This window comes from Lepidochelys kempii, chromosome 2 (assembly GCF_965140265.1).
Source record: "Lepidochelys kempii isolate rLepKem1 chromosome 2, rLepKem1.hap2, whole genome shotgun sequence".
Taxonomy (NCBI): Eukaryota; Metazoa; Chordata; order Testudines; family Cheloniidae; genus Lepidochelys; species Lepidochelys kempii.
In genome coordinates this window covers 134603053-134616987 of record NC_133257.1, presented here as the reverse complement: position 1 = coordinate 134616987, position 13935 = coordinate 134603053, and positions in this window count along the sequence as shown.

The window sequence follows — 13935 nt, the reverse complement described above, 5'->3', positions numbered from 1 at the left end:
CAGTCTTCCCTTGGCTGGGGTCTAGTGCGTACTCCCTCTGGGCTGCCTTAGCCAGCAGGCTCATGCTCCTACCCCTCAGGTAGAGAGGCATAGCTCCTGCTTCTTTGCCAGTCAGCCCCAAACTGAGCCTTTTCTTCCCCCACCCCTAGGCCTGGCACTGGCCGCAGGTATAGCGGGACATGGCTAGCTGGGCCCAAAGGCTTTCTTTAATCCCTGCTGGGCTGGCTGGCAGTTTCTCTGCTTCATCTCAGGATATTTGTGTAATATTCAATAAATGCCATCAAATAGCAAGATGAACATGAAATAATGTAAGATTGTTTATCTATAAATTTCACATTTTATTCTTTATTCCCAAAGGTGCATATACCCTGGAGGGCTACTCACACAGATATCCCTAATATGCTTCCACTGAAATAAATGCAAGTGATTTCACTGGGAGCAAAATTAGGCTCATAATGAACCAAAACAGACCGTAAAGAAAGTTTAAAATATTCCATCCACAGCACCATTTGTCCATTTTGACAAATAACAACTTGATTATTGCTACTTCCATGCCTTTGGGAACCCCTGCTAATCTAACATCTTAATCTGAGCTTGTTTACCTGGTCACCAATTCAATTTATCAACACTTTACAGTTTGAGCATTGGCCTGCTAAACCCAGGCTTGTGAGTTCAATCCTTGAGGGGGCCATTTAGGGATGGGGCAAAAATTGGGGATTGGTCCTGCTTTGAGCAGGGGGTTGGACTAGATGACCTCCTGAGGTCCCTTCCAACCCTGATATTCTATGATTCTATTCATTAATCTCTGCATTGTGTCCATTTGCAGTTATTTTCAAGCCGCGTATGTTTCTCTAGGCCGCCTGCAACTGCTGATGCTAACCCATTCGGGGCCCTAAGCAGGAATATTTTGGGATCCCCCCACAACACATACTAATAATTAATAGGACCCCGCAGGCCCGCCGACGGTGGGGGAGGGGTAAAGGGAGCAATTGCTCAGGGGCCCAGGCGATTTAAAAGGGCCTGGTTGCCCTGGGCCATTTTAAATTGCCCTGGCTGGACACAGGGCTTCTAGGTGCACCCGGGGTAGTACTGGCGGTGGCAAAGGCAGCCAAGTGGGCATGTGGAAGCCCTGGCCATGCTAGAAGAGCACCCATTGATTGTTCTTCCCTGGGGCCTGGAATTGCAGTCGGCAGGCCTGAGGCCCCCTTGAGCTGCTCAGGGCCTTAGAAATTGCTTAGTCTGCTTATGCCTAGTGCCAGCTTTGCTTGAGTCAAAGTTCTATAGTACAGAACAACCCTGCCAGCCTGATTCATACCTAATCTACCAATACCTAACATCTTAATATTTGTTTAGCAGTTGCAAGACCGTTAACTACATCTGATCCAATATCCACCCAGGCTATGAAGTCAAGAGCAGGCTGACAGTCTTAGCTGGCAGGAACTTGGGGGCTAGAATGTAAGCCCATTGAGGGCAGGGACTGTCTTTTAGTTCTATGTTTGTACAGCACCTAGCACAATGGGGTCCTGGCCCATGACTAAGGCTCCTGGCCTAGGTGTTATGGTAACCAAATAATTAATAATAAAGAATATTCACCAAATCTCAAATAGACTTAATGCTCTTTGTAAACTTTGGAAATTCTCCCCAATAGCTATTATAATTTTAAAATAAACTTTAAAAATATAGCTTGAAGACAGGTGAGCAAGCGCGTGCCTGTGGCCCCCATTCAAAAAAGCATTTAGACACGTGTTTAAGTCCCACTAAAAGCAATTCTTCAGCATTTGGCTGAACTGGGGCCTGAGCTGGACACATGATAGTGCATCCTTAATTTTCTTTAAATTTAAGATGAAGCTCAGTGTAATCTTGAACAGAACTGATCAGATTATTCATATTTGCTGTGGGTTTAGCACTTTTTTTCTATTTTGTGAATCATTTGCAAACTGATCCTGACACAAAACAAGAAGAATTTGGGGCTTTTTGAAAATAATTCAGACATAGTTTTTTAATGTAAAAGGATCCCAGAAGTTACAACGACTTGTAATTTTCTATGGCACCATCTATCTCAAAGTATTTGACAATTATTAATGAATTTAGCCTTTCCACACCCTAATTAGGTTGGTGATTATTGTCTCTATTTTACAGATGAGGAACCAAGACACGGAGAGGTTAAGTCTGTGGAAGAACTGGACATAGAACCCAGAGGCAGGAACCTAGAGGACATAGAACCCAGAGGTTCTAGTCCTATGCCTTCACCACAAAACAAACTTAATGCTGGTGCTCAGTCTAGCCTACTACTATTACTTAACTGTTACAGGATTGCAAAATGAGAGACCTGGGATGCCAATAATATATAATTATTACAGTTTCCAACATATGGGAAACTGGCTTGGATTTTGCATGCTATACAGAAGAAAATATATTCTCCCTTACAAGGAGTAAAGTGCTGTTCTTTCCCAATGTAAGTCACATTATGCAAATGAAAAGGAGAGATTTGATGCTGTCAAAGAAAAGCCTAAAGGATAAAGCATGTCATGTTGTCTCTTCTATACCTGACAAAAACTGAAGGTATAATTTCAAGGACACATGCACATCTCTTGAGATGTTTTGGTCATAAACCAATGTATTTCTAGCTTGGATGACCCTGCAGCCAGCTTGAATATAGTCAGTGACGGGAGCTGGCTGGCTTGTTGCTCAGGGAACGTTGTTGTTGAATTGTTTTTAATTTTTGTTTGAGTTTCCATGGAATGAGTCTGTCAGGCTAGTACCATGACTGATCATCTTAGTCACTATCAGGCTAAGAATAATATTTTCTTCCTCTACCTTTCTATTATTGTTCTATTACTGGTCACAAACCAAGGTTAAAATAAGAGATGGGCTCAAGTCACCTTAGATCTAGAGTTTGAGCATACTTGGGCAGCTTCTGCAGTATGCTGAGGACACTTGTACACTACCAGAACAGTGTAAAGAAGTCCTAATCCAGCCCCAGGAAATACTCTTAGGGCAAGAGAGTTCCGTGGGTGAGACAGAGCTGTGAAAATGGCTCTGTTTCCTTCTCTGACAATAGGAAGGGTGCCAGGGATGTGGCTGGAGCATGCATCTAACCAGCTATTCTCATTTGCAGCTCTTAAAGGCAGTGTAATTTACAGCAGCCCTGAGGCTGCTGGAAGTTACACAGGAAGTCAAACTGGCCCTCAGCCAGCCCAGAATATAAGCAGACACAAAGGTGAGGTCAAGCCACAGGTTCTGTTACCTGCACTGCACAGAGCTTGGGCAGGATGGAGATTCTGCCCTTCTGTATCTATTCTCTTTCTCACCCACAGCAAATAGTGGTCAATTTATTTTGGAATTTAAGACATGTCTTTGATTTAATGCTGGCTCCACCTGTGGAGCTCTGCACAGAGCAGGATGTTTGCACATGCTTCTTTTCCTGCCTGGGTGGATAGGGGGCACGGTTATTTGAATGGTAATTAGTGAAGGGTGGGAGATGATTTTTCCATCCATGAAACTTTGAGATTTCAAAAATGTTCCAATTCTGAAGTGGGATGAAACAGATGTTCACAAGTTTTTCATAACAAAACAGAGCAAGTAAGAGTTCCACCTCTGCACTGGCTGGGGGTGAGGACACTCACCTGGGAGACCCAGTTTCAACTCCTGGCCTGAATCAAACTTTGAGTGCTCTGGCCAACTGACTACTAAGGTCTCCCAAGTTCCATCCTGGACCTGAGAAATCTCTGAGACTAAACTGGGAAGTTCCACCCCCCACAAAATTTCAGTTTTGACACCTCTCCATTTTCCAATGAAACATCATGTCCTTGAAACATTCCCAACTAGTTCTAATTGCAGTAATACTGAGGGTCCCTGATCATTGAGCAGGGCCCCATTGTGCCAGGTGATGTACAAACACAAGATGGGTTTCTGCACGGATGAACTTACATCATCTGTCCCTGCTGCCCTCACGGTGTTAAACCTGTGCAAGTGTCTCTGCTATGGCTCCAGCTGGTTTGTACAGCAGGGCTGAGAGCCAGAGGAGGAACAGGAACTGGATGATCCCCATTGCACAGGCCCCTGTGGGCTTGCCAGATTTCTGTGTGGAAATCCGGCCAGGAAGTAATGCATTTGGAGCTCTTTGTGGGTTTCCTATTCAGCTGCTACTCAGGTGGAACCTGCAGGAATGTCTCTTGAAAGAAAAACATGTGGCCATATCTATATACAGTATTAGAGAATGTGCATGTAAACACAGGGTTCTGAATCACTTTTCATTTAGGATAGAAGGTGTTATTTTAAAAAGGGGGGAAATATGAAGGAAAAAGCTGTCCACAGACAAGCTGGAAAATATTGTACAAAAGCTGTGAGTCAGAATAAAATGACAAAGAGCTGCTTTTCCCCTCTTGAGATTTAATTCACAAAACAATGCTACTCACATCCTTCTTATATCACTAGTGAAAATGAACGGCAGCCTCATTTTCAGTCCCTCGTGGATGCATGGCCACATCACCAAACATTGTGCAACCTGGTAAATTTGGAAGTTTCTGTCCAGGAAAGGCTTGAGACTGGACTTCCAATGATGATGTAAATTAGACGGGAGATAAAGCTGTGTGCGGGGAAGTCTTTGGAGTCTCGACACTACGTCTGGATCTGGTCAGTGCTGTTAGTCACCCACTTTGAGCACCACATTTGTAACAGGAGCCACTGAAGTCAAAGGGCAGGGTATTAGCTTCTTGTAACTCTGACTCAGGTCAAATGAAAGGTCCAGGAAATAAAATTCAATTTCTTTCCAGAACTGTTGCGTTACATGTTTGTTACAATATACACTACTTATTGTAGCTGATAGCTTACCTGAGGTCATACATTTTCTGATGTAATTAACTGTTTCACAAGCATTCCCAGTTTATTTTTTGAAGCAACACAGGAAGAACTGTCTTGTGGTTAAAGCACAGGACTGGGAGTCAAGCAATCTAGCTTCCATTACCAGTTCTACAACAGAATTCTTCGCCTGAGTCACCTCTCTGTGACTTGGTTTCCTCATTTTAAATGTGGCTGATAATACTTCCCTCCCTCACATAGGAGTTAGTCTTATTTAGTTTGCTTGGAAAGGGTTTGGAGATCCATAGATAAATAGAGCAGATTCTAGAAAAGCAAATATTTTATAGTTTCATTTTCATAAACTCCTTCAAATTTGAATACCATAAGCATAGAATGCAGCCATTGACCAATCTATAACTGGGAAAAATGTCATTGCGGTAAGGTAGTTTACCTAGGCGCTTGAGCTTGTTTGTGTTTTCCATTGACTTAACTGGGCTTTGTATCAGGACCAGAGCAATTCAAACTCGAAGCAGTCAAAAATCTCGAGTCAGATCTCCCACAAATCATGAGCTTTTAAAAAAGCAATCATTTTTGGTTCTTTTTATTTGCCTCTTAGGTTCTGAGCCTCTAGGTTGCATTGGTTAGTGTTTTCAAGCTTTTCTCTGCAGCAATGAGGGCTAGAAACTTCCTCTTTTATACCCAAGTATCATGAGACTTATGGTAAAGTTGCAATAGTTAGCAACACTAGTTGCATTGCTACTCATGTGAGATGCCCCCTTGGCAAAAACCTCCTGTGAGTTAAGTTGCTAATGTCCAGTCTTTTCAGGACTGGGCCATAGTTCTCCAGTGCTTGTTGATTTAAGTATTAAGGAGAGGTCTAATGTTACTATTATCTTTGTTTATTTTTTGTATATAATTTTTTTAAAATTCAGATTAATGTGTGATTGGACAATGTACAAGATATGAGCAAAATTACCCTGCTAAGCAATGTGGTCAAAGTCACCTCATTTGATGAAGGCTGTTGCGTGAAGATCAAGCATGATATTGGTTTGTTATCTGATATATTCTTCTATGTCCTAAATAAGTCTAGCCCTCTATGATCATAGAATCACTGACATGCAGGTCTGGAAAGGACCTTGAGAGATCATCAAGTCCAGCCCCCTATGCTGAGGCAGGACCAAGTAAACCTAGACCATCCCTGACAAGTGTTTGTGCAACCTGTTTTTAAAAACTGCCAATGATGGGGATTCCACAGCCTCCCTTAGAACAGCCTGTTCCATAACTTAACTAACCTTATAGTTATGAGCTTTTTCTTAGATCATTTAGGGAGCTTTGGGTTTGATATTATTTAGTTTTTTTTTCTTTCATTAACGACTGTAGGCCTCATTGCTTCCCACTGATCAAAGGCAAGCTGGGAGCAGTCCTCTGTGCAAGGATCATGTGCTGTCTGCACAGAAGGATGGGAGAGCCACTCCCCCTGCACGCCCCTCTCCAAGAGGCCATTATGTGGGTTGCAGAGCCTGCATATGGAATGGAAGGAGTTAGGCCAGATGTGGTCCTTTCCTTCCACAATCCTCACAGGGAATATGCTACCAAGTGAGGATAGCTTTTCTTGCTCATCCTCTGTGCTATGGAGTCTGGACTCCCTGATGCTTCTGCAAGGGACAAGTGCCCACCCCTTTATGGAAGAATTCAGAGATTCTCTCCTCTGATCCCTCTCAAGAGTTCTTACAGGGGAGAAGGCGAGGTGGGCTTAAGCTTCTAAACTGGGGCTTCTTTTTCCAGCTAATTGTATTCAGTTTAGGTTAAACAAATGAGTACAGAATTGGTTTTCTTAAAAAGAAAGAAGAAATAGAAACCCATCTGACACTTTTTCATACTCAACCTCCAAACTGGAACTCTTTCAATACTTGGGATTATCCAGTCTTTGGCAGTTTGATGAATCCTAATGACATGTTCTATCTTTAGTAAAACAAAGCAGTTAATCGATATCGTGTAAAGGACTATAAGGCCAAACCCATTGTCCTTACGCAGGCAAAGCTTCCATAGATATCAATAAGAGTTTCAATATTGCCACTCACAAGACTGGCTTAAAATAATACATTCTTGGTTCTTATTTGCCTTCTGGTTTTTGATCCTTTGGGATTTAAGTTTTCAAACGTTTCTCCAAACTTTTCCTCCTAATCTTGTTTTAAAAACTAAGATCCCTCCCCCCCCAATAATCACATGACTCCAGAAGCTGGGAATTTAAGTAAAAACACCAAATATTGAGACTCCTGATAAAATTATGAGAGTTGGGACAACTGGAGTTTTCACTGTACTGGACTGCAGCATCAGGTTCTGCATGTGTTTTGTGCTTCAGGAATTGAACACCAAATGGGACATGAACCCCAGATTTTCTGGTTTCAGAATCAGTTTTTCAGTAGTTGAAAATACATTTTATTTCTGCAGACTCATGATGAACATGAAGGCAAAGCCTTTCAGATCTTTTGCAGGCTGGCTACTATTACACTGCTTACAGTATTTCCCTAGTCAATAGTAAATCTTCCAGTCATGCTGGAAAAAAAGAGTAAACACAACTTGTGGTGGGGTGCTAAAATGAGTTCAGCAGTACACAGGAATCTTCTTCCTATTAGGATTCAGTGATCTCCTTAAATTCCAAGAGATATTTGTCAAAGAAGCCAGCATTAGGGGGTGTGACTTGCTCAGATTTTGGTAGAAAAAAGTAATGCTTCAGTATTATAAACATCATTTTGATATTACTCAGAATGTGAAGAATCTCCCTATAATTTAAGATTTCTTCTCTAGGATTTGAAAAAGACAGTGCTCAAATGTACCACATCTTTTGAACGCTATGCTGCATCTTATCAGGATCCTGTACTATCCCCCAAATATTTTTCTTTCAGCCATAGCCATTTTCATCAGAAAACTTTAGCCCCTGCTAGAAATTGCCTATGCATGCCTATCTGAGAAATGAGGTATGCAGAGTTTTTTTTTTTTTGTTAAAAAGCCTTAAGACTGTTCTACACTTGAAATGCTATACTGGAACAGCTGCAACACTGCAGCTTCACTGCCGTAGAGTTTCAGTTTAGATATTCCCATAGTGATGGGAGGGGTCTCTGATCCTAGTAGATAATGCAACTACCTGAGAGGCAGTAGCTAGGCGGACAGAAGAATTCTTCTGTCAGCTTAGCACCGTCTACGCCATGAGTTAGGTCAGTTTAACTATGTCCTTAGGTGGGTTGACCTAACTTTTTAGTGCAGACCAAGCCTTAGTCAGGACTTATTATTTGTATTCCAATAGCATCTAGAGGCCCCAATAAGCGCTAAAAGGTTGTACTGCTTTAACTATATCAGTACCTAGCATGAATACAGAATGATGAAAGCAAGCCTGGTCCAGAGTTTAGATTGCTAGCCTGGGACTTGGAAGAGCCAGGTTCAGTTCCCTGCTTGGTTATATACTTGTGTGTACTTTGCAAGTCACTTAGAATCTCAGTTCCCCATCTGTAAAATGATATACCAATAATCCGTACCACAGAGATGTTGTAAGGACCAGGACTCAGAGACAGTTCCTGTTCTGCAGAGCTTAGTCTTTATATGGACGCATGAAGAGAAAAAGTATGTAAACGCACAAGCAAAGGGATCAGAACGATGGGCAGCAAACATGTTAATTCCACTTTTAAAAAATTGTTTTGGATAAATAAGCAAATTCTGCTTGATCCTTTCAAAAAGAAGAGACTAAAACTATTAGGACTGTTCAGCTTTGAAAAGAGATGATTAAAGGGAGATACGATAGAGGTCCATAAAATCATAGAATCATAGAATATCAGGGTTGGAAGGGACCCCCGAAGGCCATCCAGTCCAACCCCCCGCTCGAAGCAGGACCAACTCCCAGTTAAATCATCCCAGCCAGGGCTTTGTCAAGCCTGACCTTAAAAACCTCTAAGGAAGGAGATTCTACCACCTCCCTAGGTAACGAATTCCAGTGTTTCACCACCCTCTTAGTGAAAATGTTTTTCCTAATATCCAACCTAAACCTCCCCCACTGCAACTTGAGACCATTACTCCTCGTTCTGTCATCTGCTACCATTGAGAACAGTCTAGAGCCATCCTCTTTGGAACCCCCTTTCAGGTAGTTGAAAGCAGCTATCAAATCCCCCCCCATTCTTCTCTTCTGCAGGCTAAACAATCCCAGCTCCCTCAGCCTCTCCTCATAAGTCATGTGTTCTAGACCCCTAATCATTTTTGTTGCCCTTCGCTGGACTCTCTCCAGTTTATCCACATCCTTCTTGTAGTGTGGGGCCCAAAACTGGACACAGTACTCCAGATGAGGCCTCACCAATGTCGAATAGAGGGGAATGATCACGTCCCTCGATCTGCTCGCTATGCCCCTACTTATACATCCCAAAATGCCATTGGCCTTCTTGGCAACAAGGGCACACTGCTGACTCATATCCAGCTTCTCATCCACTGTCACCCCTAGGTCCTTTTCTGCAGAACTGCTGCCTAGCCATTCGGTCCCTAGTCTGTAGCGGTGCATTGGATTCTTCCGTCCTAAGTGCAGGACCCTGCACTTATCCTTATTGAACCTCATCAGATTTCTTTTGGCCCAATCCTCCAATTTGTCTAGGTCCTTCTGTATCCTATCCCTCCCCTCCAGCGTATCTACCACTCCTCCCAGTTTAGTATCATCTGCAAATTTGCTGAGAGTGCAATCCACACTCCAGATCATTTATGAAGATATTGAACAAAACCGGCCCCAGGACCGACCCTTGGGGCACTCCACTTGATACCGGCTGCCAACTAGACATGGAGCCATTGATCACTACCCGTTGAGCCCGATAATCTAGCCAGCTTTCTACCCACCTTATAGTGCATTCATCCAGCCCATACTTCCTTAGCTTGCTGACAAGAATACTGTGGGAGACCGTGTCAAAATCATGAATGGTGTAGGGAAAAAATGAATACGGAAGTGCTATTTACCCTTTCCCACAATACAAAAGCCATTGGTCCTATTAATTTCATTGAGTGTAGCAAGTTTAATACAAACAAGAGGAAGTACTTCTCCATACAATGTGCAATCAATCTGTGGAACTCATTGCCATGGGATGTGGTGATGGCCAAAAGATAAATGGGTTCAAAGAAGAACTAAAGTTCATGGAGGATAGGTTCATAAGTGTCTCTTAGCCAAGATGGTCAGGGATGCAACTCCATGCTCAGGCAACCCTAAACCTCTGACTGCCAGGAGGAGAAGATGGGAGTGGATTACGCCATCTGCCCTGTTCTGTACTCTTCTCCCTGAAGCTGTAGTACTGACCACTATTGGAGACAGGATGCTGAGCTAGGTGGACCATAAGAATAGCCATACCTGGTCAGACTAATGTTCTTATCCTGTTTCAGTTTAAATCTATGGGAATGGAAAGCAAGTCCTATGTCTGACTATGACATAAGGGTGCTTTCTTTGCTTTGAATTTGACTAAAAAAAAAAAAGTGCCTAAAGGCCAAATACAGCTCATGGTCACTCTCTTAGGATATATCTTCACTGTAGGGTTAGCCTGGATGATTGGCACCCCAGTGTAAGCTAACCTGGGTGCTTAGCTTTGGTGTGAGCATCCTCACTGCACAGCTCTACCCATGTTCCTGAGTTCTTAATGCATCTGCACTCACCTGTCAGGGGACATATCCCATGGTTCTTTGTGCTGAGGTGATCTAGGATTCTTTTCCAATCAATTTCAGAAGAACTTGTCTGTCCTTTGAGGGGAACTGTGGGAAGGCATTGGAGAACTATTGGCACCCAAGTGTTTTAGCCTGCATCCTTACTGTACAATGGGTGGGTTCCATGTTTCAGCCTGATTTAAAGTGGCACCGGGACTTTAATCCCTCCTCCCCAAGCCAGGTAAAGTAGTTTAGTCTTCAAAGCATTGCCAAACCCAGGTGAAATGTTTGTGTGTGGATGGTAGGAGGTGTTGGGCTAAAACTTGAGTAAGAGCCTGGGTAATTCTGCAGTGAGGACAAACTCTATGGTTAGAGTAAGGGTAAGATAAAACTGGTCACCTACAGGTTTGTACTGCCGGCAAATACAAAGTACAAGCTCCTAGTTATTTGTCAAGGAAATATGCAATCAGGTACAAGAAATTGAAGACTTATTTGATTTAAATTTATGGACAAGTTCATCTGAGACAAACTATGGCCCCTCTATTTAAATTTATCCACAAATTAGTGGGGGAAGGAAGAGAGAGACACAGACCCCACTATAGAGAGAGAGAGAGAGAGGATGAGAGACCCCCTCACCCCCGTCATCATGGAAGGGCTGCTGAGCGATGTATGAGGTAAGGATGAGTCAGACCCCATTATTATGGCAGAACTGGGAAGCAGGCAACAATTTCTATACGCTATTTGGCAGATAACGGCAGTATCTTCATATTGTGATTTCCACATTTTTAAATTGGATTGAATGGGATTGTGAAGAGACCAGGCACTTGTGGAGAAGATCATTGTGTTTCAGTGTATCTCTCCCTTAGCCAGACCACTTCTAAACTTTGTAGTGCTCAAATCAAAATCTGAGTTTTGCAGATGAAGTCCCTCTAATCAAGACACTTGACTATTTGATCCTGGCTGCAAGTAAGGTGATCTCATATCTCGGAACAAGTAAACCATACCCCGCCCAACAGAAGGAGAATGGACTGAAAGAGGACAGCATATGGGTGGGAACAAATTAACTTTAGCGCTTATCACTGTCACTTATAGACAAATACCACAATTAAAGGGCAACCTGTGCCCAATTTTATCCCCGCTCACAGCAACTGGAGCTGGGGAGGAGAAGAGTCAGAAGTCTTTCCCTCTTATCCTTTGAAGTGGAGTGATGACAAATTCAGAGGAGCCCGCTGGTCTGCAGAAACTTTACTATTAGCATTAGAAAGATGCCTAGCAATTGCTATTGACAAAAGTGAGCAGCTGATTTATAGTATTAACATTGGGGTGGAATGTGATGGATGGGTGGAGAAAACACATGCTGGAATATTTTTTGCTAGTGGCATTGTAACATTTTGTGACAGGGCTGTATAATAGAGGCCTTGTCTTTCCTAATAAGAAAGGCGTGTTCTTATAACTAAAATTTACCCTGACCTGTTAACACATGTAAAAACTACCTTGTCTTTACAATGGATTTTACCATATATTAACTAATATGTGGTGCAAGAACACCCATTTTTTCCCTAATGTGGATGCGACCTCAGAGCTTCCAGAAAAGCTCTTTGGAAATTAAAGGGTTTGCTAGGGTTGATATTTCTAACATTGACCCTGTGATGAGCTCTCCATGAGCAAAGGAGCCAACCCCTGCAGGCTCGGGGCACTAGGAACCACTTTGCTGGGCTGACCCTGAGGAGTTCTGTGCGCCTTGTGTAAAGTACCACATGCCTTTTGTCCCCATTGACTTCAGTGGGAGTGGAGGGGGCTCAGTAGCTGCTAGGTCAGATCCCTTATTTTAAATATTCTAAAATAGACTCAAAGTTGGCCAAGAGGAGACCTGTATTTTAGAAACTAGCTCTGCTAGAGGCATTGATTCATATTTTCACTCTGAGGACATTTTAGTTGCTGAGTGAGCACCGTATGCTGTTATTAGCACAGTAAAAGGAGGACAGATATTTTAAAAGCTAGGCAGCTTTCCAACCACTGAGTTTGAGATCTCTTCTGCACCTGTGCCTGCCACACCCACCCATAGCTGCACTCTGTCTACCTACTCCATTCTCACAGGCTGTCTTCACTGCATAAGGTGAGTGTGTTTTTTACAGTAAACTAGCTAACTCATGTCATAGACTATCAGGGTTGGGAGGGAGCTCAGGAGGTCATTTAGTCCAATCCCCTGCTCAAAGCGGGACCAATCCCCAACTAAATCATCCCAGCCAGGGCTTTGTAAAGCCTGATCTTGAAAACCCCTAAGGAAGGAGATTCCACCACCTCCCTAGGTAACCCATTCCAGTGCTTCACCACTCTCCTAGAGAATATTTTTCCTAACATCCAACCTAAATCTCCCTCAGTGCAACTTGAGACCATTACTCCTTGTTCTGTCATCTGGTACCACTGAGAACAGTCTAGATCCATCCTCTTTGGAAGCCCCTTTCAGGTAGTTGAAAGCAGCTATCAAATCCCCCCTCATTCTTCTCTTCTGCAGACTAAACAATCCCAGTTCCCTCAGCCTCTCCTCATAAGTCATGTGCTCCAGCCCCCTAATAATTTTTGTTGCCCTCTGCTGGACTCTTTCCAATTTTTCCACACCCTTCTTTTAGTGTGGGGCCCAAAACTGGACACAGTACTCCAGATGAGGCCTCACCAATGCCGAATAGAGGGGAATGATCATATCCCTTAATCTGCTGGCAATACCCCTACTTATATGGCCCAAAATGCCATTAGCCTTCTTGGCACCAAGGGCACACTGACTCATATCCAGCTTCTCGTCCACTGTAACCCCTAGGTCCTTTTCTGCAAAACTGCTGCCTAGCCATTTGATCCTTAGTCTGTAGCAATGCATGGGATTCTTCCATTCTAAATGCAGGACTCTGCACTTGTCCTTGTTGAACCTCATCTGATATCTTGATGTAAAATCCTAGTGGACTCAAGGCACTGTGTTTTTTACCCTGATGTAGCTAGTGTGGTAAACTCCAAGTGGAGGTTAGTGTTTACCTCAACTAGCTAAATCAAGGTTAAAAACTACCCCTGACTTATCTCCTTGTAAACTCCTAGTTGAGACAGCTTTTTTGGCAGTGATAATATAACCTGCTTATGTGGATGTTAATGGGGTTTTTAATCAAGTTAAATTAGCTTGATTGAACTAATCTGACTGGAGGGGGGAGAAAAGCACCTTGTTTCCTCCTCTCACCAAGGCATTAGTGATATAGAGCTTAATTCAAAGCCCATTGAAGCTGATGGAAAGCTTTCCATTGACTACACTGGGCTATAGATCAGGCCCATAGCTCTGAGCTGGCTGGTGTCCAAATGTATGACATGACAGAGTATTTAAAATTGGAAACCCTTCAGAATTAAGGAGTCAACAAAAAAACTAGCAGAGGCAGAAGCTTAAAAAGTGGGATTCAATGTCTTTTGGTTGTATACTGTCTTAAACATTTTTGTCAGAAGCTG